Source organism: Schistocerca serialis, chromosome 10 (assembly GCF_023864345.2).
Source record: "Schistocerca serialis cubense isolate TAMUIC-IGC-003099 chromosome 10, iqSchSeri2.2, whole genome shotgun sequence".
NCBI lineage: Eukaryota > Metazoa > Arthropoda > Insecta > Orthoptera > Acrididae > Schistocerca > Schistocerca serialis.
Genome location: NC_064647.1, coordinates 57166248 through 57192510, shown reverse-complemented (window position 1 = coordinate 57192510; position 26263 = coordinate 57166248). Strand labels below are relative to the sequence as shown.

Here is a 26263-nt window from a genome sequence, read left to right as displayed (position 1 = left end):
CCGAGTCTCTTCTACCTAAAACGTTTCTGCTTCGCAAGTCGTTCACAGAGCTCCTTCCAATCTACTCTTTTCTCGTACAACCTGTCGTTCAACATTTCCTCCCAGTATCCTCTGTGATTCACATCATCCTTCAATTGATCTTTCCATTTTGTTCATGGTCTTCCGATTGCTCTTGTTCCAGATTGTGTCTATTCCAGAGATCTTCTTGGTACCCTGCGTTTCCCCATTCCTGTGACGTGGCCAAATCGTTTCAACGTATTAATCGCTGTTGTTTCTTTTAAGGGACTGATCTTAAGCGTGTTTCGTATTGTTTCATTTCTGATCCGGTCCCTTCAGGTCCGTTGTCGTCTTACAAAGGATCCATCGTAGAAAGAGTATCTCTGTCGCTTGTATTCTCCACAGGTTTTGTTTTGTCTAAGTCCAACATTCTGATCCACAGGTCAAAATTTGTAGATAATGATTTGTTTGTCATGGTCTGTACTTTTACTGATATTTTCCAGTTCCTAAATATATCTGATATATAATAGTAAAATTCTGAGCAATTTTCTATCCCTTCCGAAGTATCTTCCTTCATGTTTCCTTTGATAACTGAAAGCGTCTACTTATTTAATGATTTTTTCATTACAACTTGCACCCTTCATTTGTCCATTTTCCCTGTTGCTTTGCACGACTTCACTTTTTTTAAGCTTATTTCGATGTCTGCATTTTCAGGAAACGTCTGCCACGTATTGAGTTGTTTTTCCAGTTTCTGCTCATTGTCTACTCAATCACCAAACTATCTTCATATGTTATGATTTCGTATCATCAGCTGTGACCCTTGGCGAACTTAGCTTTTGATGTTGTCCATAACTACACTGAAGAGCACACTTGCTTGTCTGTTTGAACAATTATGATTTTTTTTCCATCTAGTATAAAACAGTTCAGGCGTATGCCTTTGATTCGGAGTCGCATCCTTTTGGAGAGTTGAATACCGAGATTTCTGTGTACTTCTCGCGCCGTCAAAAATATAAAGACACCAGGAGCCACACTAAACGGTTACGATGAGTTTGCATCATTTTATGCATCTAGTTGGGCACTGTTCGGCAATATTTTCGTCGTCAGCAGGGGAGAGACAACTTTTTGCCTCCAGCCTAGGCATTTCTGTTTCGAGCATTACCCAGACACTACTGGGAATATTTCACTATCAACATCAAATTTCGTTCTGTCACTAAACTCTCAGGTCCAAGAGGTTTCCAGTCCTTAAAAAAAAATCCTCCAGTAAACAAAAACACAATTCGATTCAATATATTACTACATAAGTATCATGCATGTCTTAGCAACACAGTAAATTAATTGCTTTTTTTGCATAATGTGATTAATAGAAAACTTCGCTTTCGAAATATTCGGTGTGTTCAAGTTACATAGTTGAGAGCCCGTATACATGTGATTTCCGAAATATGAAAAGGCCGACGTGCACGTGCACATGACATTTACCAACACTGAGTATGAACATGTTCCTGGAAGCGTGAAAATCCAGCGATACTTGTGTTATTACATGCACATGTGGTCGATTGATTATGGATGAAACAATCGGGGGTAAAACTGCAAAGACTAAAGTACTGCGAAGGAAACCAAGGAGAAATTTAAAAAGGAAATTAAAGTTCAAAGAGAAGAAATAAAAACTTCGTGGTTTGTTGATGGCGTTATGCAATTGATGGATAGTGTCTCGAAAACAGATTATAACATGTACATCAAAAAGGTTAATGGAATGTAGTCGAATTCAGGGTATGCTGAAGGAATTACATTAGGAAATGAGACCCCGAAAATAAGAGATGATTTTTGCTATCTGAATAGCAAAATATATGACGTAAATAGATGACGTAATGAAACACTAAAAGTAGTCGAGAAGTTTTGATCTTTGGGCAGCAAAACAACACAACTTCTCACATAGAGAGGATATAAAATGCAGACTGGCAATAGGAAGAAAAACATTTCTGAAAACAAAAATTTGATAACGACAAATATAAATTTAAATGTTATTTCTGAAGGTATCTGAAGTGTAAGTTTGTGTCGGAGTGGAAGGTAGGTGGTAAGCAATTTAGACGAGAAGAGAACAGAAACTTTTGAAATGTGCAGCCACAGAAAGCTGGTGGAGATTTGATGGGATGCTCGAGTAATTAGTGAAGAGATAGTGAATCTAACTGATGCGAAAAAAGAAATTTATGGCACAAATTGATTAAAATAAGGATACGGTTGAGATGGCGTGCCCTGAGGCATCAAGGAATGTGGATTGAGACCAAAACTTGAATACAGTTGTCAGGTCCAAAATGAATGATGGTTGTAGTAGTTGAGCTGGGATGAAGATACCTGCACTGAGCAGATTTGAACGGAGAGCAGTACCAAACCAGTGTTCGGGTTGAAGACAACACAAAATTGTTGTAGACGCTTCCAAACTGGAGCGCGTTATAAAGTAGTTCGTTATAGGTCTTCTGTAACAGGGAACATGCAGTGAAACTGACACACTTTCTGAAGAATGAAAGCAGCTAGAAATTATTTTAATGTGTTAAAAATATTCTCCCCGGCCGGGAATCGAACCCGGGTCTCCCGCGTGACAGGCGGGGATACTAACCACTATACTACCGAGGACCTCGAAATTCAGCTATGTAATAAGCTAAGACACACATGACGTAAACGTTAAACGTGTTTTATCATTTCGACAGTGGATAGCGAAATAAGTGTTGTCTGCAAAATTTTGCCGACGTTGTTAAGTCTCTGTGGTAAGACAATCTTCAGTAACCACGCCACCTTGCGTGAGACACCGCGCTGCTCTTTTTCATGCTTAATTGATAAATTTTCTTTCTGCTTAATGATGTGTAGCACTTTTTCCTCATTCTTTTCCATAATGATTATGTGGAGTCAGCTTACTGTCCTTGGATGGAAAAAATGCTGAAGCAAAGGACGTTTCATACATGACACCTCAGTATTTTAAAAGTGCAGACAACGTTAAAAAATTAATATTTCCTGCAATTCTCTCAGTTTTTAGCTCGGTTAGGATTTTGCTACTATTCCCAATTTACGAAAGGGAGTGAAGTGATCGATTGGTAGTCCACTGTACTGACTCTTAAAATATGCAAATTGCGTTTATAATTGAGTAGACACACAATGATTTACTTGTACAAATGTCCAAAGTCTATTGCCGGTGGTCACTTTCTTCCTTGGTTTTCAAATGACTTCGCGTGCCACAGACTGTGCAGTATTAACGTGACAGAATACATCTATTTAACTGCTGATCTGCTGGCGTTCACCTGTTACTTGACTGCGTCTCGCTGCCTCTATCGTAGCTAGTCTGTTTTTTTTTCCTTCTTAAAAATGCTGGTGATTTTTGGCGTAAATGATTAAATTTTGTGATACAAGTACGATTCGCTAAACGATGAAATAAAATGCAATAGATTTACAATTGCCGCTATACTTTGCTGACCATTGTGAATGAAATGTCACAGGATTATTCACCTTTTTCCAAGCCACGGATTGAGGGTTGATTTTTGGTGTGTGTGTGTGTGTGGTGGGGGGGGGGGGGGGGGAGGGGCAGAATTGCAGTTTCTTCTGTTCCATTTCCTCAAGTATAGTTTACGGTCTCTCCCACTTTTGTCTTACCATATTTGCCTAGAATTTAATAATATATAACTCTAACATAAACAGGGTGATTTTCACTAAATGGGGACAAACTATTGAAAGCGATACCTGCGAGGATAAGGAGCAAAGGTCATATGGCCAGAAATGATTTTCACGGAAGATAACCCACATCAAGATGAAAATAAAAGACGCTCTACAGTGACTCTGGAATATCAGCATCAGGCATGTTGCTCATTAGCAGACGACTGTGTAGAACGCTCACTACAACAGTGTGTATCACTTAAATGCATACAGGCCTTATTATCTGTGGGCTTACCTCTGTGGTGACGGTTTCGTTACTGGTTCTTCGCACAGGTGTCTGGATTTCTGCATACAGGCCTCATTACCTACGGGCTTACCTCTGTGGTGACGGTTTCGTTACTGGTTCGTTGTACAGGTGTCTGGAATTCTGCTTGCAGGCCTTATTACCTACAGGCTTACCTCCGTGGTGACGGTTTTGTTACTGGTTGAATGCACAGGTGCCTGGATTTCTGTGTGCAGACCTTATTACCTACGGGCTTACTTCCGTGGTGACTGTTTCGTTACTGGTTCGTTGCACAGGTGTCTGGAATTCTGCTTGCAGGCCTTATTACCTACAGGCTTACCTCCGTGGTGACGGTTTTGTTACTGGTTGAATGCACAGGTGCCTGGATTTCTGTGTGCAGGCCTTATTACCTACGGACTTACTTCCGTGGTGACGGTTTCGTTACTGGTTCGTTGCACAGGTGCCTGGATTTCTGTCGTCCATTCTATTTATAGATGAGGCCCTCTTTACGAGGGGCAGTGGCAGCATCACCCTTCACAACAGCCACCTGAGGGCTACGGATAATCGCCACGGTATGGTGACAGCGAGCCATCATCACGTGTTCAGCGGGGATATTAGCGACCACCTTGTCAGACCAGTCACACTGCTACAGTGCCTCACATGGGAGGCATATCTGGCCTTCCTGCAGGTCACCCCGCCTCCATTTTAGACGAGCTGTCTCCGGTGGCAAGAAGGCTAATATGGCTCCTACGTGATGGTGCCCCAGCTCGCTGCTCTTCCAAGTGTGGAGCTAAAACACGAGTACAGACAGATCAATCCAACGTGCCCATTGCGTTCATATGCGTGCTTTCAATCGCTGAAACCTGCGCTATCAAAGTCCTCCTATCTCCACCTTCAAATGCGCGTACCTCCCTCGGAATGCATTTCTGGCTGTCTACATCGCATTTAAGTTCCTCGCAGAGGTTTCATCGAATCACGTTCGCAATAATTCTCAGTTATTCCTTTCTCGAAGAGTGTGCAGAAAAAACAAACACCCATATCTTTCTGTGCAATCTCTTATTTTCCTTATTTTATTACGGCGATAGTTTCTCCCTATGTAGGTCGGCGTCAGCAAAATATTTTCGCATTCGGGAGAGAAAGTTGGTGATTGAAATTTCGTGAGAAGGTCCTCCAAGACGAGAAGCGCCTTTGTTTTAAAGATGCCCACCCTATTTCTCGATAATATCGATAATACGAAACGTGCTGCCTTTCTTTGGACTTTCTCGATGTACTCCGTTAATCCTACCTGGTAAGGATCCAACACCGAGCAGCAGTACTCGAAAGCGGACGAACGTAGTGTACGTAATCTCTTTAGTAGATGTGTTGCATCTTCCAACTGTTATGCCAATATAACGCAGTCTTTGGTTCGCCTTCCCTAAGACGTTTTCTATGTGTTATTTCAAATTTAAGTTGTCCGTGATTGTAATTCTTAGGTGTTTACTTGAATTTACGACGTTTAGATTTGACTGACTTATCATGTAACCGAAATTTAACGGATTTCTTATATCACTCGTGTTGATAATATCACACTTTTCATTATTCCGGGTCAACTGCCAATTTTCTCACCATACGGATGTCTTATCTAAGTCGTTCTGGAATTGCTTTTGATCTTCTGATGACTTTATTAAACGATAAACGACAGCCTCATCCATAAACAACCTAAGACGGCTGCTCAGATTGTCTCCTGAATCGTTTGTATAGATAGGGAGCAGCAGAGGGCCTATAACACTACCTTGGGGAACGCCAGAAATCACCTCTGTTTTACTAGATGACTTTCCGTCAATTACTACGAACTGTGACCTCTCTGACAGGAAATCACGAATTCAATCGCACAGCTGAGACGACATTCCATAAGCACGCAATTTGAGTACGAGGCGCTGTTGAGGTACGGTGTCAATAGCGTTCTGGAAATCTAGAAATACGGTTCAAATGGCTCTGAGCACTATGGGACTTAACATCTGAGGTCATCAGTCTCCTAGTATGTAGAACTACTTAAACCTAACTAACCTAAGTACATCACACACATCCATGCCCGAGGCAGGATTCGAACCTGTGACCGGAGCGGTCGCACGGTTCCAGACTGAAGCGCCTAGAACCGCTTGCCCACACCGGCCGGCTAGAAATACGGAATCAATTTTAAATCCCTTGCCAATAGTACCCAACAATCCGTGTGAGTAAAGAGGTAGTTGTGTTTCTCAAGAACGATGTTTTCTAAATCCATGTTGACTATGTATCAATAGACTGTTCTCTTCGAGGTAATTCATGATGTTCGAACACTATATATGTTCCCGAATCCTCATGCATATCGACGTTAATGATAAGGACCTGTACTTTTGTTGATTACTCGTGTTGCGTTCCTTGAACATGTCGGTATGAAGGTTTTCGCTCATTGGCCTGGCAGGGATCGTTTCGTGCAGTTTGTGCCCATTTATCACAATCAACCTGTACAGTGTAGGATTGTGGTTGTGAACACAGGTCTACAGACTTTGGATGGCGAGCTTATTAATGAGGGACACGCTGTCTCTTTCAGGCGCTTCCACATATGCTCTGGTTTCGGTTTATCAGGAAAAATAGGCTGCCATTCCTCCACATACATTGAGACACCTCATTGTAAGTGTCCCCAGCAGATTTCAGGTAGCCATAAAGGAGAAGCGTAGAGGCACCGCAAGTGAATGGCCACTAGTGGGTGTCCGGGTACTTTTGATCGGACAGTGTGTAGTATTACATCCCATTCCTTGAAAGAGAGGTATCACGTCCTTAAGTATGTATGTCAGAGGAAAGATGTTCGTGACAGAGTGGTCGATAAGTGGTGAACACCCCACAGTTGGGAGGTGTAGATGCTGATACCAGAGCTAACGATCCAGTCACTGTACGGAACTGGGTAGCAGTCAAACGACATTACCTGCTGAGGTGGACGTAGGAGTTCCATGGTAGAAAGAGTGTGATTGTTAATCATCAAGTTGAATATCAGATTTGTTATGTACACTATGTGATCAAAAGTATCCCGACACCTCGCTGAAAATGACTTACAAGTTCGTGGCGCCCTCCATCGGTAATTCTGGAATTCAATATGGTATTGGCCCACCCTTAGCCTTGATGACAGCTTCCACTCTCGCAGGCATACGTTCAATCAGGTGCTGGAAGGTGTCTTGGGGAATGGCAGCCCATTCTTCACGGAGTGCTCCACTGAACACATGTATCGATGTCGGTCGGTGAGGCCTGGCACGAAGTCGGCGTTCCAAAACATCCCACGATGTCTAATGACGACTGAGGTCGCTGATATGGAGCACCAAGCAATAGGTGGCAGCAAAATGCACCTAATATGAAAAACATATGTTTTGGGGGTGTCCGGATACTTTTGAACACATAGTCTAGCTATTACACCCAATGTGAGTTTCCTACGTTCAAGTTCAGTTATTTGACTGAAAGTGTAGCAAACAAAACTCTGCTTTACTGGATAGATATACGACGTCTTTTTGTAAAAGGTCAGGTCATCTGGTATTTACTAACAGTTTTTTGTTAGTGTGGTAAAACGACATTAGTAATAAAATGTCTGTATGTTACAGTGTCGCGACTCTTATGTTAGGCTGTGATTATAGCACTTGAATTATGGTCAGAAACTATTATCCGTATTGGTGTAATATCTTCGCTTCGATGCACGAGACTCCCATAGGTTTTGGTATATTTTGCTGTTTCGTATTATAAATTCAAGTATGCCGTTTGGGAGCAACGCTACATTGAAGATTTATGACAAATACGTCACACTTATGAAATGTCAGTTAATGATGCATCAACGATGTAAGCCTTCGAGAGAAAGTATGATGACCGAGATCATAGCTGAAAATACCTCAACCGCAGCGTAGCGTAATGGGTAACGTGGATTGTGGAGTTCAAGGTCGTAGGGGCGCACCCCACTGTACGGCTGTACGGTTTTTTGTTTTTTTTTGTGCGTTTCTATGGGGTCAGACTGCTGACTGAGGTCATCGGTCCCTAGGCTTACGTACTGCTTAATCTAACATAAATCAACTCCGGCTAAGAACAACACAGACCCATGCCCGAGGGAAAACTCGAACCTCTGACCGGGGGGGGGAAGGGGGCGTGCGAACAGTGGTGAGGTGCCTCAGACCGCTTGCCCCCCCCCCCTTCTTTTTTTTCTTTTTTGCAGCTTGGCGTTGTTAACCCATTCTAGGACATTCCTTGTGAATGTGGTACAAGTATTGTCTGAAATACTCATCTTATTTACATTTCACTCTGATTACAAAACGAAGGGTCAAATAAATATTTGGTTGTTTATTTGCGAATGTGTGGCTAGGCAGGGACCTAAGATAAGAGCTTAAACTGCTGCGAGTGAAACGAGGAGCGATGACATTCATATTCTTCCTTGTGACAAATATTTCGCTGTTTGTTTCCGAATATGTGGGATTTCCGGGTGTCTGACTTGGTAGGAACCTAAGAAGACAACTTTAATTGCTGCGAGTGAAGCACTCACACTCTGTCTTCGGGCCACGAGTGGCCTACCGGGGCCATCCGACCGCCGTGTCATCCTCAGTGGAGGACAAAGTTAATATTCTTCCTTGTCACAAATATTGGGCTGTTTTATTCTTATTTGGGCTTCCGAGTACCAAATCGATTTAGCTATCAATAACAAATAGTTACAATGTACATAGAATTGAATACAAGAATACGGAAATTCATATTTACAAGTAAAGAAAGCTCATACCGTCACCGCTGTGTCCACTATATGTTTTCAACAAAGGTTAGTTAAAATTGTTTTGAGTTACAGTTCACACCATTCCTTAAATATCTTCAGAAGTAAGACGGAAAAATAGAATACATACACCATTAAAACTTAGAGATTGTGCCCAGTGCTCTTACGGATCTTAATAATCACTTTATAAAGACGTAGTTGACTGAGGAATATGAGGAATGCGAAGAGGTATGTACGTAATTAGTATAGGTCGTTGGCCGATTATTTCCTAGCGTACGCAAAAATCGTGAAGAGACAGATACTCGATACATTACAACCAGTGGCACTTGCGGTCGGTATATTTCTGCCCCTAACGTCACCCCTCGGATCGGCGCCCGCTGCAACTTTGAAACGCGGTCCAAGTGCGGCGCCACAGCAGAGCTCGCGGGCAGGCTGCGTTGCCGTCGCCTCCGCGCCACCTCCTCGGCTGCTCTGACCGCCGGGCCGGCAGACCGGCTGTGCGCTGACGACACCGGCTGCGTGCGGCACGCACCGCGTCACGCACGACCCACGCACCGACAGCGCGCGAGGCCGGTCGGTCGGCCATCGCATCGGCACGCACGGACGCACTCGTGTGTGAGTGCGGACGTCCTTGCACGCCGCAGCTCCATGTACCGTAAAGAGGGCCGCCACACATGTGACGGGGGCGCACAATGCAAGAGCATGTCTACGATAAATTTGCTGAAGAATCACGACTGCACGATAGGAATGGGAAAAATCACACCGATTAAAACTGATACAGCTACTTTAGTTCTAAATAACTGGTATTTTTCGTTACGTGTTTCCTCTCAGTCATAAAATGCGCTTTTTTTTAAAAAAAATTTCCTTATAAACGAATGAAAAAGGAAATACAATTAGCCATAGCAGCAGTGATAAAATTTTGCAAATTAATAAATTATTGAAAAGAGCAAAATTTTTCGTCATTTTTTTTCGTTTTCCGTCATTTCTTAGTTGCTGCAAAATTATTTGTGAAATCTGCATTGATCTGAAAAATCGTGTTATTGTAGAAAATGGTAAAAGCGATCAGTGCTGTTTAAAAACAATGCCGAAAGACACGAGCAGCAAACACGTGGCATAAGTACTGGTAGAGGACTGCTGAGACCACGATGTGTGTCTCGAGGTACGGCTGTACGTGCGGTGTGCAAGACTTGGCCCCAATCTGGTCTGTACGGTAGTCTCATGCCATCATCCCCAGACATACGTTGTACTGCATAACGGCGCCAGTCCTAGTCTCGAAATAGTTTTACGAAGTGAGGCAGCAATGAAGTAGAATTAAAAGATTTATGTGCCATTTCTTTGAAATAATAAAAGGGGAAGGGATGAAGTCGCACATGCCATAAGCGATCTAAAGAATAATAAGGAAACTGGAGAAGATGGTACCTAGATGATAAAGTGGGGAGGCAACAAAGCAATAGACAACATGAGCAACATAATTCACCAGATCTGGAGAACAAACAAGCTGCCAGAAGGATGGAAGAGTGCAATTGTTGTACCAATACATAAGAAGGGGGACAAGAGGGATGCAAACAACTACAGAGGAATATCGCTACTAGAGGTCGGATACAAGGTGCTGCCAAAACTATTGCTGAAGAGAGTAGAAGAACAGGAATAAAGTACAGTTGGCGACTACAAAGCGGGATTCAGGAAGGGAAGAGGTTGTATAGAACAGATATTTATCCTGAAGCAACTGAAAGAACATACGGCCTTAAAAAACAAAAAGACAGTAATAGTCTACGGCACAGTACTGTGCACTAGTGTGGCTAAACAGTAGCCATGTGAAAAAAATCGGTGTTGAACTTCAAATGGCTCTGAGCACTATGGGACTCAGCTGCTGTGGTTATCAGTCCCCTAGAACTTAGAACTGCTTAAACCTAACTAACCTAAGGACATCACACACATCCATGCCCGAGGCAGGATTCGAACCTGCGACCGTAGCAGTCGCACGGTTCCGGACTGCGCGCCTAGAACCGCGAGACCACCGCGGCCGGCGTTGAACTTCATGCGCATTATTATAAGAACTGTTAGGTCTACACCTAACATATGGGTACCTGTCCTGAGTCATATACCACCCCCAAAAGTACGACGAGAAGCTGCCTTGGTCAGGGAATGCAACAAGATCGAAGCAAACCCTGAACTACTGGTACACGTCGTATACCTGATCTGAGTATCAACAGCTTCGTTCAAGACATCCTCCTCTTGCTCTCGACAGCCTCACTGGGGTTGACGTTAACTCTTGGAAAGAAAATGGCGCCAAAATGGCACAACCACTTGCCACCTATTGCCTTGTCTTACTGAGGCAGTCCCTGGGTTTGATCAGCCCCGCAAAATCTGGTCAACTCTGAACTGACTAAGAACTCGTCATGGAAGATGTGCTGACTCACTCTTCAAATGGGGACTGCTGTCGTCGCCAGCATGTGCCTGCGGCGCGCCTAAGCAGACCATCCAACACATCAGAGAAGAATGCAGTGCCAGAGCGTTCAGTGGGGACTTTGAAGAATTCCGCGTGGCATCCCAAAAATCCATTGAATATATACAAGGACTAGATGTTTGTCTGTGAATATATCTAATGTTATATAATGTAGAATAACGTGATCCAATACTGAAATGTAGTTAAATGCCATACGCTAAATGAAGTGTATCATCAGTTACGTGAGCATTCTCCGCAGACGAGGTTCTGGACGTCCACCCAGCACAGACGCCCGCCGGGGTTGTGGTGTTATAAAGAGCACCAGTGGTAGATTGCGCAGCTACCACAGCACTACAAAACTAAGCGAAGATGCCGAGCAGGTGTGGCATGACGTATTGCAGGACACTATTCGTCATCTGTAAGAGGGCCTGTATGCCCACATGGTACCTGTATAATGGTCAGCGTGGGAGCCAACGTCTTGCTGCATTAATGAGCTTCCCATCATGCCGACCGGGGTGGCCGAGCGGTTCTAGGCGCTACAGTCTGGAACCGCGCGACCGCTACGGTCGCAAGTTCTAATCCTGCCTCGGGCATGGATGTGTGTGACGTCCTTAGGTTAGTTAGGTTTAAGTAGTCCTAAGTTCTAGGGGACTGGTGACCTCAGAAGTTAAGTCCCATAGTGCTCAGAGCTATTTGAACCATTTTGAACCTTCCCATCACCCACGAACTGCTTCACGTAGAGTGCATCCTTCATTGGGCCAGACAGACAGAAGGCGGAAGGTGCGAGGTACGGAACGTACAGTGGGTGAGGTAGAACAGTGTGCAGTTTAGTGAGCTCCTCCCGAGTGCCTAGATTTGTGTTGAGGCCTCGCGTCGTCATGGAGAAGGAGAAGTTCGTTTGCTTTTTTGTGGAGACGAACACGCTGACAAAGTTCCTTCAGATTCACAAATGAGAGGGCGTGTGATCCCAGACGTGTCAACACGAACTGTTGCAAACCGGTTAATAGCGGAGGAACTACGAGCATTGTCAAATCTAGCCCGTCATCCACTCACGCCACAGCGTCGACTAATGCCCTTAGAGAACGACTTCGAAGATGGAATAGCGCGCCGCGGTCTTCAGTGATGAAAGCGGATTCTGCCTGCACGTCAGTGATAGTCGTTTGCACGAACAACATTGACCTGGTGACTGCAGTCTCGTAGAGTGCATTGGACCCACCCCACACCAGGCCTTATGGTCTGTGTGTGTGTGGGGGGGGGGGCGTAAACTGCAACTCTCTTTCACCACTGGTGTTTCTGGAGGAGACTTTAACCAACGCTCGGTACGTTCAGAGAAGGACCCGTCCTCTTGCCGTTCTTGCAACGAGAAGTTGGTGTGTTGTTCCAACAGGACACACTGCTCGTGAAACTCAACGTGCTCCGCAAGACTTGCACCAACTTTCCCTTCTGACTTTTCTTCAATCGAGCACCTGTGGTGTATGAATGGACGAGAAGTGGACTCGTTGGACTCGGCGACCAATTCTTACCAACTCTTAGGGAACTACATGGGAAGGTCGAGCAGACGTGGCATAACGTAACCCAGGACAGCATTCACCATCTGTACGAAGGCCTGTATACACCCGCATGGGACCAGTGTAATGGTCGACGTCAGAGCCAACGTCTTGCTCCCCCATCATTCACGTACTTCTATCCGCAGAGTCCGTCCTTCATCGGACCAAACAGTTGGAAGGCGGAAAGTGCGAGATCTGGGATGTGAAGTGGATGAGGTAGAATAGTGTGAAGTTTTGTGAGTTCCTCTCGACTGCGCAGACTCGTATTGAGGCCTTGCGTAGTCATGGAGAAGGAAAAGTTCGCTGGAAAACTTTCTTCAGATTCCTGTGGGTAGCACGTTGCACCGTGAGGTAGGACAGCAAACAAAATAACTGCTTCAGAGTTCCAGAAGACCGTCGCCGTGACTTTTCCAGCTGAGGGGCCGGCTTTCTACTTTTTCTTCTGATGGGAAATAGTGTAGCACACCTCCATGGATTGCCGTGTTGTTTGTGGTTCGAAGGGTATGACGCCTCTCCATGGATTGCTCCAATGGTTCAAGTGGCTCCGAGCACTATGGGACTTAACATGTCAGGTCGTCAGTCCCCTAGACTTAGAACTACACTACTGGTCATTAAAATTGCTACACCACGAAGATTACATGCCACAGACGCGAAATTTAACCAACAGGAAGAAGATGCTGTGATATGCAAATGATTAGCTTTTCAGAGCATTCACACAAGGTTGGCGCCGGTGGCAGCACCTACAACGTGCTGACATGAGGAAATTTTCCAACCGATTTCTCATACACAAACAGCAGTTGACCGGCTTTGCGTGGTCAAACGTTGTTGTGATGCCTCGTGTAAGGAGGAGAAATGCGTACCATCACGTTTCCGACTTTGATAAAGGTCGGATTGTAGCCTGTTGCGATTGCGGTTTATCGTATCGCGACATTGCTGCTCGCGTTGGTCGAGATCCAATGACTGTTAGCAGAATATGGAATCGGTGGGTTCAGGAGGGTAATACGGAACGCCGTGCTCGATCCCAGCGGCCTCGTATCACTAGCAGTCGAGATGACAGGCATCTTATCCGCATGGCTGTAACGGATCGAGCAGCCACTTCTCGATCCATGAGTCAACAGACGGGGACGTTTGCAAGACAACAACCATCTGCACGAACAGTTCGACGACGTTTGCAGCAGCATGGACTATCAGCTCGGAGACCATGGCTGCGGTTACCCTTGACGCTGCATCACAGACAGGAGCGCCTGCGATAGTGTACTCAACGACGAACCTGTGTGCACGAATGGGAAAACGTCATTCTTTCGGATGGATCCAGGTTCTGTTTACAGCATCATCATGGTCGCATCCGTGTTTGGCGACATCGCGGTGAACGCACATTGGAAGTGTGTATTCGTCATCGCCATAGTGCTGGCGTATCACCCGGCGTGATGGTATGGGGTGCCATTGGTTACACGTCTCGGTCACCTCTTGTTCGCATTGACGGCACTTTGAACAGTGGACGTTACATTTCAGATGTGCTACGACCCGTGGCTCTACCCTTCATTTGATCCCTGCGAAACGCTACATTTCAGGAGGATAATGCACGACTGCATGTTGCAGGTCCTGTACGGGCCTTTCTGGATACAGAAAATGTTCTACTGCTGCCCTGGCCAGCACATTCTCCAGATCTGTCACGAATTGAAAACGTCTGGTCAATGGTGGCCGAGCAACTGGCTCGACACAGTACGCCAGTCACTGCTCTGGATGAACTGTGGTATCGTATTGAAGCTGCATGGGCAGCTGTGCCTGTACACACCATCCACGCTCTGTTTGAATCAATGCCCAGGCGTATCAAGGCCGTTGTTGCGGCCAGAGGTGGTTATTCTGGGTACTGATTTCTCAGGATCTATGCACCCAAATAGCGTGAGAATGTAATCACCTGTCAATTGTAGTATAATATATGTGTCCAATTAATATCCGTTTATCATCTGTGTTTCATTTTGGTGTAGCAATTTTAATGGCCAGTAGTGTACTTAAACCTATCTTACCTAAGGACAACACACACAACCAGGCCCGAGGCAGGATTCGAACCAGCGACCGTACCAGCAGCGCGGTTCCGGACTGAAGGGCCTAGAACCTCTCGGCCACAGCTGCCGGCTCCACGGACTGCCGTGTTGTTTGCGGTTCGAAATGATGAACCCATGTTCCATTGCTTGTGACGATGTTTGTCACGATCGTCCGAGCAACGCGCAATCAATTCCGCACTGACGGTCCATCGTTGCTGTTTACAGTCTTCTGTTAGGCAGCGAGAGACACATTGGGCACACACCTTTGAGGACCCCAGCTGGTGGACCAGTGTGTCAGCATCACCCACAGAGACGTCCAGTTGTGCAGCGAGGCGTCTGACTGTGATCCGTCCATCACAGCGAGTGAGAGTGTCCGCACGTTCCAACACTGTAGGAGGCACAGCTCTGTGTAGCCGGCCGGCACGCGGGAGTCGGGATAGGTTTTCGCGACCTTGTTGCCATGGTGACGGACGCCCCGCCTAGCGACTCGCTGTGCTTTTGTTCACTCCCAGGTCTCCGTAGAGATTCTTAAGACGCCTATAAATATCTGTATGCTCCGGTTTTCCGCTAAAAGAAACTCAATGATAGGTTTCTGCTTGGAACGCATCTTCGTTACAGATGTTGAAGGTCGCATTTTGACTGAAACTGGGCCAGAGAAATAGCGTGTTGCACTACATATAGAACGCCTGTCGTATATTTACGATGAAATACACAAATAATCGTTGGTCAACCAGTAGCGCACTACCGATATGCTTAATTACTGCTGTTAATGGATTGAGATAGAAGCACTAAACTTTCAAATTAGACAAGAAAATGTGATACTATAAGTGTCAGGGAATTGTCGGACGAACCGCAGGCGAACTGAGTAGGTCGGAGAACTTGCTTCCAGATACGGGGTTTTGGGAGGGGGATTTCCACTCGCGGCAGTTGCTATATAAGCAAAGGAAACTCCCTCCTCCGAAAACAGTGTTCAGAATCAGGGAATGAGAACTAATTTTTATTTTCATTCTGAGATAAAAGATTGACCACCTTGTCTACGTATAAGTGTATTTGTTTATGAGTACACGGAGTAAATTAGATGATATGATCGACATGTGTACTGTACCAACGTCTCTGCCGAACAAGTCTGTCTCCCATAGCCTTTTTGTTCTGTTTTCAAGGAACTTTGAGACACCACATACTGCTAACGATATTACCAGTCTAGCGCATACAGTTTCGTCATTCACTGCTGTGAAAACTGTTACCGTCTGACAGTGGGAAAGACATTAGCATCCCTAGCGGCGAGAAAGGCAACCGTAAGATTAATGTTCGTTTTCAGTTTTTTTTCTACGATATAGTTATTACACTTTTTCGTTCCAGGAATTAGTAAATTATCGAGAGACGTGAATGATCGTGAAATAAATGTAAAAACAACTGAATGTCTCTCATTCAGTGGTACAAACTATAACTTATTCCTGAAGAAATACTGTCGAATGTATGTATTTGCAGCTTAATCCGCCGAAAGCAAGAGTATGTAAACGTAAGTTTCCTGCATGAGAAGCGCATTTGCTGTTGTTGCCCGTTCTTATTATGGTAAGCTCTCTCCTTGACACGTAACGATATTGTATTGAGTGTAATGATTCACAGATTCCTATACTTTGTTCGGCTTTCTAATACACAAATATTTACTGGGAGAAGTAAAGCTGTGAGTACCGGGCCTGAGTCGTGTTTCGGTAGCTCAGATGGCAGTCAGCCTTCGGCGGCGCAGCGGTTCGGACGGTGTTTACGTCCCTGCCGCACGTCTGCGCGAGAGGTGTTTACGTTACGTGTGTAGCGGTGTGTGGCGGTATACATAGAACGAATCATGGCTTTGTCGTTCCGCAAATCGACACTGAAATTTAGTTTTGCTAACGAATATGCTCGACCGAAGGCTTACGAGATCGAACGTTATTTACGGGATGAGGTGAAAATCGAACCTGACGTTCTAGTTGGAATACACTTATCTATAGTCAGCAGCGTGGTCTATGTCAAGCTCATAAATGAAGCGGCATGTGACGAACTACTACTTCGACACCGACAAGGACTTCGTTTCTGTCATTCGGACGGGAATGTTGGAGCGGTAACTGTTGAACACGCCGGCATGGGCCTCCGAACGATCCGCGTATTTGAGCTTCCATTCGAAGTGCCAGAAGAATTGGTGACAGACGCCCTGCGTCCTTACGGAACGGTCCTATCCCACGTGGCTGAAAAATGGGCGAGTTTCAAGACGTATCCTGTCCTCAATGGCGTCAGACAAATACGGATCGAACTCCGAAAACACGTCCCGTCATACATGTACATCGCCGGTTGTCGGGCGATTGTCATTTACGACGGACAACCAAGGACGTGCTCTGGATGTGGGAAGGAGGGACACATACGTTCTGAGTGTGCTCAACGAAGGTTATTACAACTGCCACGGGATGATCCACCCCTCACGCCGCATCCGACTGTGCTCCCCATGACTTACGTCGCCGCATTACGCGATGACGTGGGCCGCGAGACAGACGCGTACCAGAACACACAGACAGCGACGGATCGTGGCGAGCCACAGAAAGACGACGTTGCGGTGGACCGCCTGCAGCAGTCACAGGACGCCCTCTCTTCCGTTCCGCTTGCGGCCCCTTCAGATAACGCACTTGGAGACGTCGATCATACGACGGCGCATGATTCCGACGTCCCCCACGAACAACTGGAGACCATGCTGACCTCTGATTCCGAGGCCCGGCAACGTAAACAGCGATCACCAAAACGCCGGAAGAAGCGTCGCCTCACGGTGGAGAACGACCACTCTGATCTAGCAGACAATTCTGAGAAGTTTACGGGTACAGAACAGACGACCATGGATACAGAAGAACTGCCTAGCGTGGATGCAACGGTGGCCAGCGGGACGGCGGCACGACCTACCGCTGACGATGCTCCAGACACAGCAAAGGAGCTCGATCGACGGCAACAGGCTACTGAGGAGGCTACGGCGCCTGCACCTCACGACAACGATGGGACACTAGGGGACTGGTCAGAAGACCCACCCCCGTGGGGAACTGATGATGCTAGAGGAACTGCTCCCACGCACTCTCCCGGTGTAGGACCGGAAGGGTGCACGGAATAACGGCAGACCATATGAGGGTACGGCGGGGGACGTTAGTACGACAGCAGCCTATGTACGGAAGAATTAGCGACCGTACGGTGCCCTATCTACGTTGACAGCCATGCAACAAGCTTATCGGATAGGGTCTGTTAACATCAATAGCATTGGGACGCCGGTAAAAATCAAGATGCTCAGTGACATGATAAAGGCTGCGGATTTAGACATAGCACTATTACAAGAAGTTCGGGTACTTCCCCCCTCGGACTTTTACGGTTACGACATTTACTGTTCCCCGTGTGACGAGAGGGGCGTTGGCACAGCTATTCTATTAAAGGAAGGGATACGTGCAGACGAAGTGGAATATTTGCCTTCTGCCCGTGGTACGGCCGTGACCATAGGTGGAATACGTTTGATCAACATATACGCACCGTCAGGTTCGGATAAGAGAAGGGACAGAGCAGATTTTTACGCCCATGAGGTTACACCGTTGTTCCAGGGACGATACGATGGTTGCATACTCGGCGGAGATTTTAATTGTGTGCTCGATAGAAAGGACCAACAACCTAACTATACTACTAGCCAAGAACTTAGGGAGCTGGTTAACGGGATGGAATTAGTCGATACATGGGACCTGAAGTATCGAAACCAACCAGGATATACATTTTTTACTAGCCACTCCGCGGGCCGTTTGGACCGGATCTACGTTTCAAGGGCGTTAGCAACGTCGACGGTGGACGCAGAAATATGGCCGACGGCATTTACAGACCACGAGGCATATATTTGTACGGTTAACCTTAATAGACAGCAGGTGTGGAGACGGAGGGGTAATTGGAAGATGAACGTCTCCCACCTGCGAGATGCAGAATGCCGACGCATGGTGGAGGACACGTGGCATGGCTGCCTCCGTCGACGAAATTCTTTCGGTTCTGTCCTGCAGTGGTGGATCGAGTGCGCGAAGCCAGCTTTACGGAGGACGTTAATAGGTTACGGGAAGGAAGTTTCTCAATGGCAGCGCACGACCACTGAGTTTTACTTTACGGCTCTCCGGGAACTGTTAGCACAACCACCTACACCAGAACGCCAGACGGCAGTCCACCGAGTTAAGGCGAAGCTGGTACAACTTGCGACGCAGAGGATGGCAGGTACGATGATACGCGCGAGGTCGCAGGATTTCCTGCCCAACGAGGTTCCCTCGATGCATTATGTGATAAAGGAAAGACGAAGAAGACGCAGGAATTTAGTACATGAGATCGATCTCGGCGATGGCACAGGCGTTCACGGATCATTTTAGCAGATTCTATGCGAGCAACGGGGAGGGTCAGAGGGAGCTGGGGAACGTTCTGGAAGAGATCCCAGACGCGACGAGTGTGAACGGGGAAGCAGACGGGTTATCTGAAATTACGTGTGAAGAGCTGGAGGAAGCGATTACACGAGGTGCTTGCAACAAGTCCCCAGGTCCAGACGGATTCCCGTTGGAATTTTACCGTGCCTTTGTGACCATTATGACACCGATGTGGCTATGTATGTTTAATGAGCTTCTGCGGCAAGAAGTACCGGTTCACATTCAATTCACGGAAGGGCTCATGATACCAATACCGAAGCCCCGTGGTGGCAAACGGCCTTGTGATTATCGCCCCTTGACCCTCCTTAATAGTGACTACAAGATCTTCATGCGCATCCTGGGAAGTCGTATCAAAAAGTCGCTGGAGAATCGAATACATGCCGATCAGACTTGTCTTGGCGGCATCAGTAATATCCACACAGCCTTGGGAGACTATCGGGACGTCGTCGCCCTCGCGGCTGCATGCCGCCTCCGGGGGGCGATGGTTGCAGTAGATTTCGATCATGCTTTTGATCGCGTGGATCATGTGTACCTCGCGGCGGTGATGAATAGGATGGGTGTCTCGCCATTATTGACCAATGCTGTGATGCGTTTGTTGCACGGCGCCAGATCAGCGATGGTGGTCAACGGAGGGAGAACTGAGTATTTTAAGATCTTAAGATCAGTGAGACAGGGTTGCCCCTCGTCGATCCTCCTTTATGCAATCGCCTTAGAACCGTGCCTCGCAGGCCTTCGCCGCCGTCTTAGCGGGATCTCCCTACAGCAATTATCATTCAAATGCAGAGCATACGCGGATGATATTGTGTTCCTCGTACGGAATGAGAGGGAGACTCAAACAGCACTGGATTGGCTACAGACGTATGGGATGGCAGCTGGAAGTGTGGTCAACTACCGAAAATCACAATTCATGCATGTGGGGCGTGGACTAGAACCAGGAACGGAAGGACCCTTACCTGCGGTGGAAACCCTCCGCTGTTTGGGTATCACCTTTCATAAAGAGACAGCGAGAACGGCTGCGGACAACTACCGAAGATTGTTACTCAGAGTCCGCACGGCAGTACGACTAAACGCCCTACGGTCGATGGATATGCTGCAGCGAGTGTTACTCGTCAACCTTTATCTCGCGCCCATGATGTGCCACCTGACGCACCTTCTTCCCTTGACGCGCACGATGGCTATGAGGATTCAGGCGGCTTTTGGGTACTATGTGTGCCTGGGACAACTCTTTAAGGTACAGTACAACACGCTTACCCTCCCAGCGCGAGAGAGGGGCGTTGGTTTAGTGAACGTGCACGAGAAGGCGCGTGCCATGTATATTAATACTATGCTCAAACGGTGGCGCAACAGGAATCACTCGCTTACGGGGACGATCATCGAAGAACTCGTACCCACATCGCATCTTCCTCCAGTCAGTGTCGGCCATATATCACCCCCTTTAACGTATGTGCGCACGTTCCTCGTGGAACACAGTTACGTTCGAGAGCGTTTACCGACGACCCGACAGTCGACATCGAAGGACGTGTACCATCTGCTTCTTCGACAGATCGCCCGGAATAGGGTGGAACGCAAACATCCAGCTGTTAATTGGCACGTGGTGTGGCGCACGGTCCACCACCCCCACCTACCTACATCTGTCAGGTCAACATGGTACATTGTCGTCAACAGAAAATACCCTACAAATGATAAAAAGTACGCAATACATTTGGCGGATTCGCCCTTGTGTCAGCAATGCGGCGTGCTGGATACGGACGACCATCGGCTGGTCTGCGGCGAGGCATTGGCTGTGTGGACTCTCGCAAGAAAGATAATAGCGTTCATGCGGCGCACTATCTATACAGCAGTCTGTTCTGACATAGTATTTTTTCCAGAGGAAACGTATTTTCCGCGTCATAAGACGAACGCAGTGGCGTGGATCACAGGTATGACGGTCCATTACATCTATAGAGACACATGTACGAACTTACTGAACGTCCTGGATTACTGGCAATACTTGCAAGATGGACACACGAAACTATTACGGCTACAAAAGTACAAGGATTGGTATGCCAATTTCCTGGTAACGGTATTTGCGGACCCGCCATATACTTGGGGTGTGCCGGGTGCGCAAAGATGAGCGGCGGTGCTTTCGTTGTGAAACCGACCAAGTAATGTGATCGACTAAGAACACTATGCGAGTATGCGACCTACGAAAAACTCACGCTTGAACAGTTAGCAATTGGATGTACTTCAAATTTTGTTTTCATATCCATAAATACTTTTCTTTAGGGTGCCGGAGGTGGCCCCATTTTGATTTTGTTGTTATTTCATGCTGCATGGTAGGACGGCAGCGAGGTTCCTTCCCGGACAGTTATCATGTGTCAGGACGTACTATGTTTATTTTGTGAATAATAAAGGTTTCTGTTTCTCCTTTCTCTTACCTTCCTTCATATACATATAAAAAAAAAGTAGAAGCTTCTAAAAAAAAAAAAAAAAAAAAAAAAAAAAAAAAAAAAAATGGTAGAGCACTTACCCGCGAAAGGCAAAGGTCCCGAGTTCGAGTCTCGGTCGGGCACACAGTTTTAATCTGCCAGGAAGTTTCATATCAGCGCACACTCCGCTGCAGTGAAAATCTCATTCTGGCACAAATATTTTTTTTGTAAATGTAATTACATTTATGTCAGAAGTGAATGTGGTAAATATTCTTGTCGTTTGTCGCTCAGGAGTAGCAACAATTGTGGATCTGATTTATTGTGCGTTGCGAAACAGTTTTATTGCTTTTGGCGTTTTACTATCACGTCTGTGCGGCTTTTTCTTGAGCTACAGTTGATGTGGCTTATTTGGTACGTTAAATAATGTAGGTACTACATTCCACACAAGTTCATCACTTATCACATTCACTGATATGACTGAAAGTGTGCTGAAGAAAACTTCACGTTGTTAGGTAGATATACGACGTCTCTGCAAAGGGTGTGGTCTATTGCTTTTTGGTTCTTACAAGAGAACGACAGCCTTAATTGAATACCTGTAGGTTAAAAGAAAATCGTAAATAAATTGTCCAGTGATGTACTGTTTCAAATTAACCAGGGCCTTTAGGGAACTAAAGAAAGACAAGTGTGGTGTAAGTTTTTAGTTATCACCGTTTGTTATGGCACTATATATACTCCCTATTGTAGAAACTATGTTACAAATCAATATATAGTATGCTATTTGTACTCCTCCGATTTCGTATTCAGAAGTATAGCTTTCTGTCCGCTTGGAGCGCAGGTGTCTCAGTGTATGACAAAAAATGAGCAGGGGTCTTGTGGCTGTATGTGTTAGTGTTATAACTTAACAATTCTGTACCCTGACATGTTCCAGTGTACACATGTATTTATTCATTTTAGATATTAGGAACACACCATGAATTAAATTTCGTAATTAATTTGTTTTTACACTTTTCATATAAAGATGCTATTGTATACGCCACAGACTACATAAGGAAACCGAAAAAACATTAGGTGGGCGTAGTTTCAACTGTGTTCTTTCTTTACAACAGGCTCGTTTTGCTTTCATTGAATTGTGCACTTTCGCTTAATACCACTGATGATATCACTCTTGCTGGAACATTATAAACTGAAAAACAAAACTGCAGACATCTTTCGCTTAAAGGAAATTTCAGACATCTATGTTTGGAAAGAGCATTTTGCAGTATACGGTGTTTCAAGGCTGGAGGAAAATACGTGTGCAGATGAAGCAGGTTGCCCATAAGGACCGACGACAAGGAAAAAAGAAGACACGAGAGACCTTCAAAGAGTCAACTAAGTCGCAACATTCGTGGAGCGCCTTGTAGGCGCGAAGTGTTCTGCGTACTCGTCTGCGGAAAACCTCCGACCGCTGCGCTGTCGTAGTTTTGGACAAGCTACTTGCCTGCGGAATATCTGTCCGAGTAGTCTGATAGTAGTATATTGGAATTACGAGATCATCAGGGACATGTATCACATAGTTCTCGGTGAAGTGGGCTCGTCGTCTATACGAGAAAGCTGTTACATTTGCAGAGCTGGACTATATCAAAACCTCTGCAAAATCGACGCATGTGGGGTTTCTACATTCACATGAGCCACCTTTCCAAAATGGCGGATCGGTGAGCAAGTATGGTGTGCATCTAGAAAATGAAATACCTGCGTAGGACCATAGCCAGTAACTGTTGCCTTGTAATCAAACGTTGGTATCAAAAGTTGCAGGAAGAAAATCCTTTACTAAAATCACCTGCTCTTCCAGGATGCCGATTGCGCATAGACCAATCGTATAATCTTCCGAAACAGTTTAATGGTTTCTAATTTAAATAACAGTATAAAGTCCTCTTGAGTACAGCGAATTATTTAAAAGATGAAATTAATTTGAGAATTCAAAGCACAAATAAAATGACTCCACAGGTTTCCGCAGCAATGTCGTTGTTTGTTGACTCAGCACCAGTCTTTCAATATCTTCTGATCCGACATTTTGGCCTTCTTTCTGAGTCCGTCTTCAGGGAAGCGATTGCACCCAGGGTGCAAAAATGTTGTGATAGCAATAACCAAGATCTTTTAACAAAACATATTCTCCTCTGACAAATATCTTAAAAGAGCAGAAATAGCCCTAGGACAACAGAAAGACTCATCTGTTAGGTCCTCAACGTTGCTTCCGCCGTTGAAGGCTTGGTTGTGATAAACTTACGAAACATTTACGATTCAAAGTGTTGGTCACCGATGTATTCACCTAGCAGACATAATACGAATCCTGCTGCGGAACTGTGCATTCGTTCATATGACCGGGAGTGCTGGTCAGCCAGGCCCTGTGCCATTGCTTGGAAAAGGCGGTAGTCAGAGAGAGCATTGGCCGCGCGGGATTAGCCGAGCGGTCTCAGGCGCTGCAGTCGTGGACTGTGCGACTGGTCCCGGCGGAGGTTCGAGTCCTCCCTCGGACATGGGTGTGTGTGTTTGTCCTTAGGATAATATAGGTTAAGTAGTGTGTAAGCTTAGGGACTGATGACCTTAGCAGTTAAGTCCCATAAGATTTCACAGACATTTGAACATTTGAAATGGAGCTATGCTCGAGAATACGGCGGGTGGGGCAGGACTTCCCATTTCGACGTTTCCAGATATTCTTTTGACAGGCTTTGCAGCATGGGATCGAGCATTCCATGCTGCAAAATCACTTTTTCATGTCTATCGCTATATTCTGCCCGTTTGTGTTAAATGGGTGGCTTAAACGCATCAACTGCTTTGGATGACGACCTCCTGTGATTGTTTCCGTGGGTTTCAGTAGATTCTAAAACCTTCTCTCTTTGCCGGCCGGAGTGACCGAGCGGTTCTAGGCGCTACAGTCTGGAACCGCGCGACCGCTACGGTCGCAGGTTAGAATCCTGCCCCGGGCATGGATGTGTGTGATGTCCTTAGGTTAGTTAGGTTTAAGTAGTTCTAAGTTCTAGGGGACTGATAACCTCAGCAGTTAAATCCCATAGTGCTCAGAGCCATTTGAACCTTCTCTCTTTCTCTGCCATGCTGGTCTTCGACGTCGAACTCACCGTTCTTGAAGCGTTGAAACCATTCTCTGCTCGTTCTTCCACTAATAGGTGCCCCACCATAGGTCTTATCCAGCATTTTATGAGCGTCATCCGCAGATTCCTTCATGTTAAAGAAGAAAAATAAAACTTCCCGCAAATGACGAGAACTGAGCTCGTAAGTTGACAAATGACGCAGTCACAAATAGACTAATATTTTGATGGCATTATGTTTACAAATAGCACTACTGCCATCTATTGTAAAACGGCGGAAGCAAACTTGAAGACGTAATATAAACTTCGTTACAGAACCAGTTTTAACGTATGTCTGTGAAACAGGATATTTTTTACGGTATTCGTAATACGTAGTTCAAAAATTTCCATGCCCGACATTCATTGATTGAGTTGAATCTAAGTGGCCGCTAACAGATTCCTTCAACGAAATTGTCTTCTGTTTAACGGAAAGTCTAACATTTTCTCTGCTGTTTAGACACCCGGCTGATATTTTACTCTGTGGTAAAAATTTCTCCCCGGCCGGGAATCGAACCCGGGTCTCCCGCGTGACAGGCGGGGATACTAACCACTATACTACCGAGGACTGTGAAACTTAAGAAACGGGTGCGATGCTACGACAGCAAAGATCGCGTTCTCGCCGTCTTCCGCCACTCGTGCAGATCCGCTGCGCAGCTGAGGTGTATTTGTTGTGCAAAAGGTGCTGACGTAACTTTACGCAGATTATAGGGGCACCGTACGTGCTATCGCTATTCACTGTGGCTGCCCGTTATCAGCGTGTCCCCGAGAAAAGACATCTCGTTCAGGCTAGTGATGTAAGGCAGGCGGTTTCTCGGAGTAAAAGGTTTCGCAGTTGTTTAACAGGAGTAGAGCAATTTATTCTGCTTTACGTTTCGCATAACTTAATGTTGATTGCTCATCAAACGTTCTTTTGGAGTTTCCTGTTTCTTACTTCGTTACAGCGCAGATGAAGCGTCGGCGGGTGAAGTAATGTAACTCTAGTTTCATGTCCGAGTTTCCTGTATTCTTCGTATTCAGCAGTGTGTAAAAATGTTGAGTGTCCTTTTGAAGAAATAACTGTAACTCGTTTTCCTGATAAGCTTTTCTCGCAATTTTACACTTAGTAGTATTTTTGTCGACTTCACTGGAGTAACTACAACTCCAAGTGGTCTTATGCGTCATTATGATTACTCTTCAGTGTCAGCAGTACTCTGCATCACACACAGAGTAACCGAACAGTGCGTCAAAGGACGCGTAAAAGACTCACTTCCGAGCTTACGGACCTCTAAAAGTCGCCTCAAAGTCGCTTCTGGGGTGTTTGCAGTTACAAAACGCCCATCACTCTGCTCTGTTGCAGAAGATGCTTCAGCAAATTGCGCCAACGTTCCCTAGTGGGGCATACCCGGGGCTATTTATAAACAGCGGCATTCCTTCTGTAGTTGCATTGTTACAAGCAACGAAAGCTACAGTTAGCCATCCGTTACCCAAACTGGAAGAAGAAGAAACTTTCATTAAAGAAAAATTAAACCTCGCACCACAAAATAAAGTAGGTCCATGAATAAGAGCAAATTGAGTAGTTTTACCTACTCCTCTTATTTCGTTCTTTTA

General features: G+C 45.8%; 2 non-coding genes across 2 annotated transcripts; both read right to left on the bottom strand.

Moving 5' to 3' along the window:
- Positions 1-2553: 2553 nt before the first annotated feature.
- Trnad-guc (transfer RNA aspartic acid (anticodon GUC)) lies at positions 2554-2625 on the bottom strand. Its single transcript has one exon. It is a non-coding gene; the product is annotated as a tRNA-Asp (tRNA).
- A 22544-nt stretch (positions 2626-25169) lies between these two features.
- On the bottom strand, positions 25170-25241 carry Trnad-guc (transfer RNA aspartic acid (anticodon GUC)). Its single transcript has one exon. It is a non-coding gene; the product is annotated as a tRNA-Asp (tRNA).
- Between the last annotated feature and the right edge of the window lie 1022 nt (positions 25242-26263).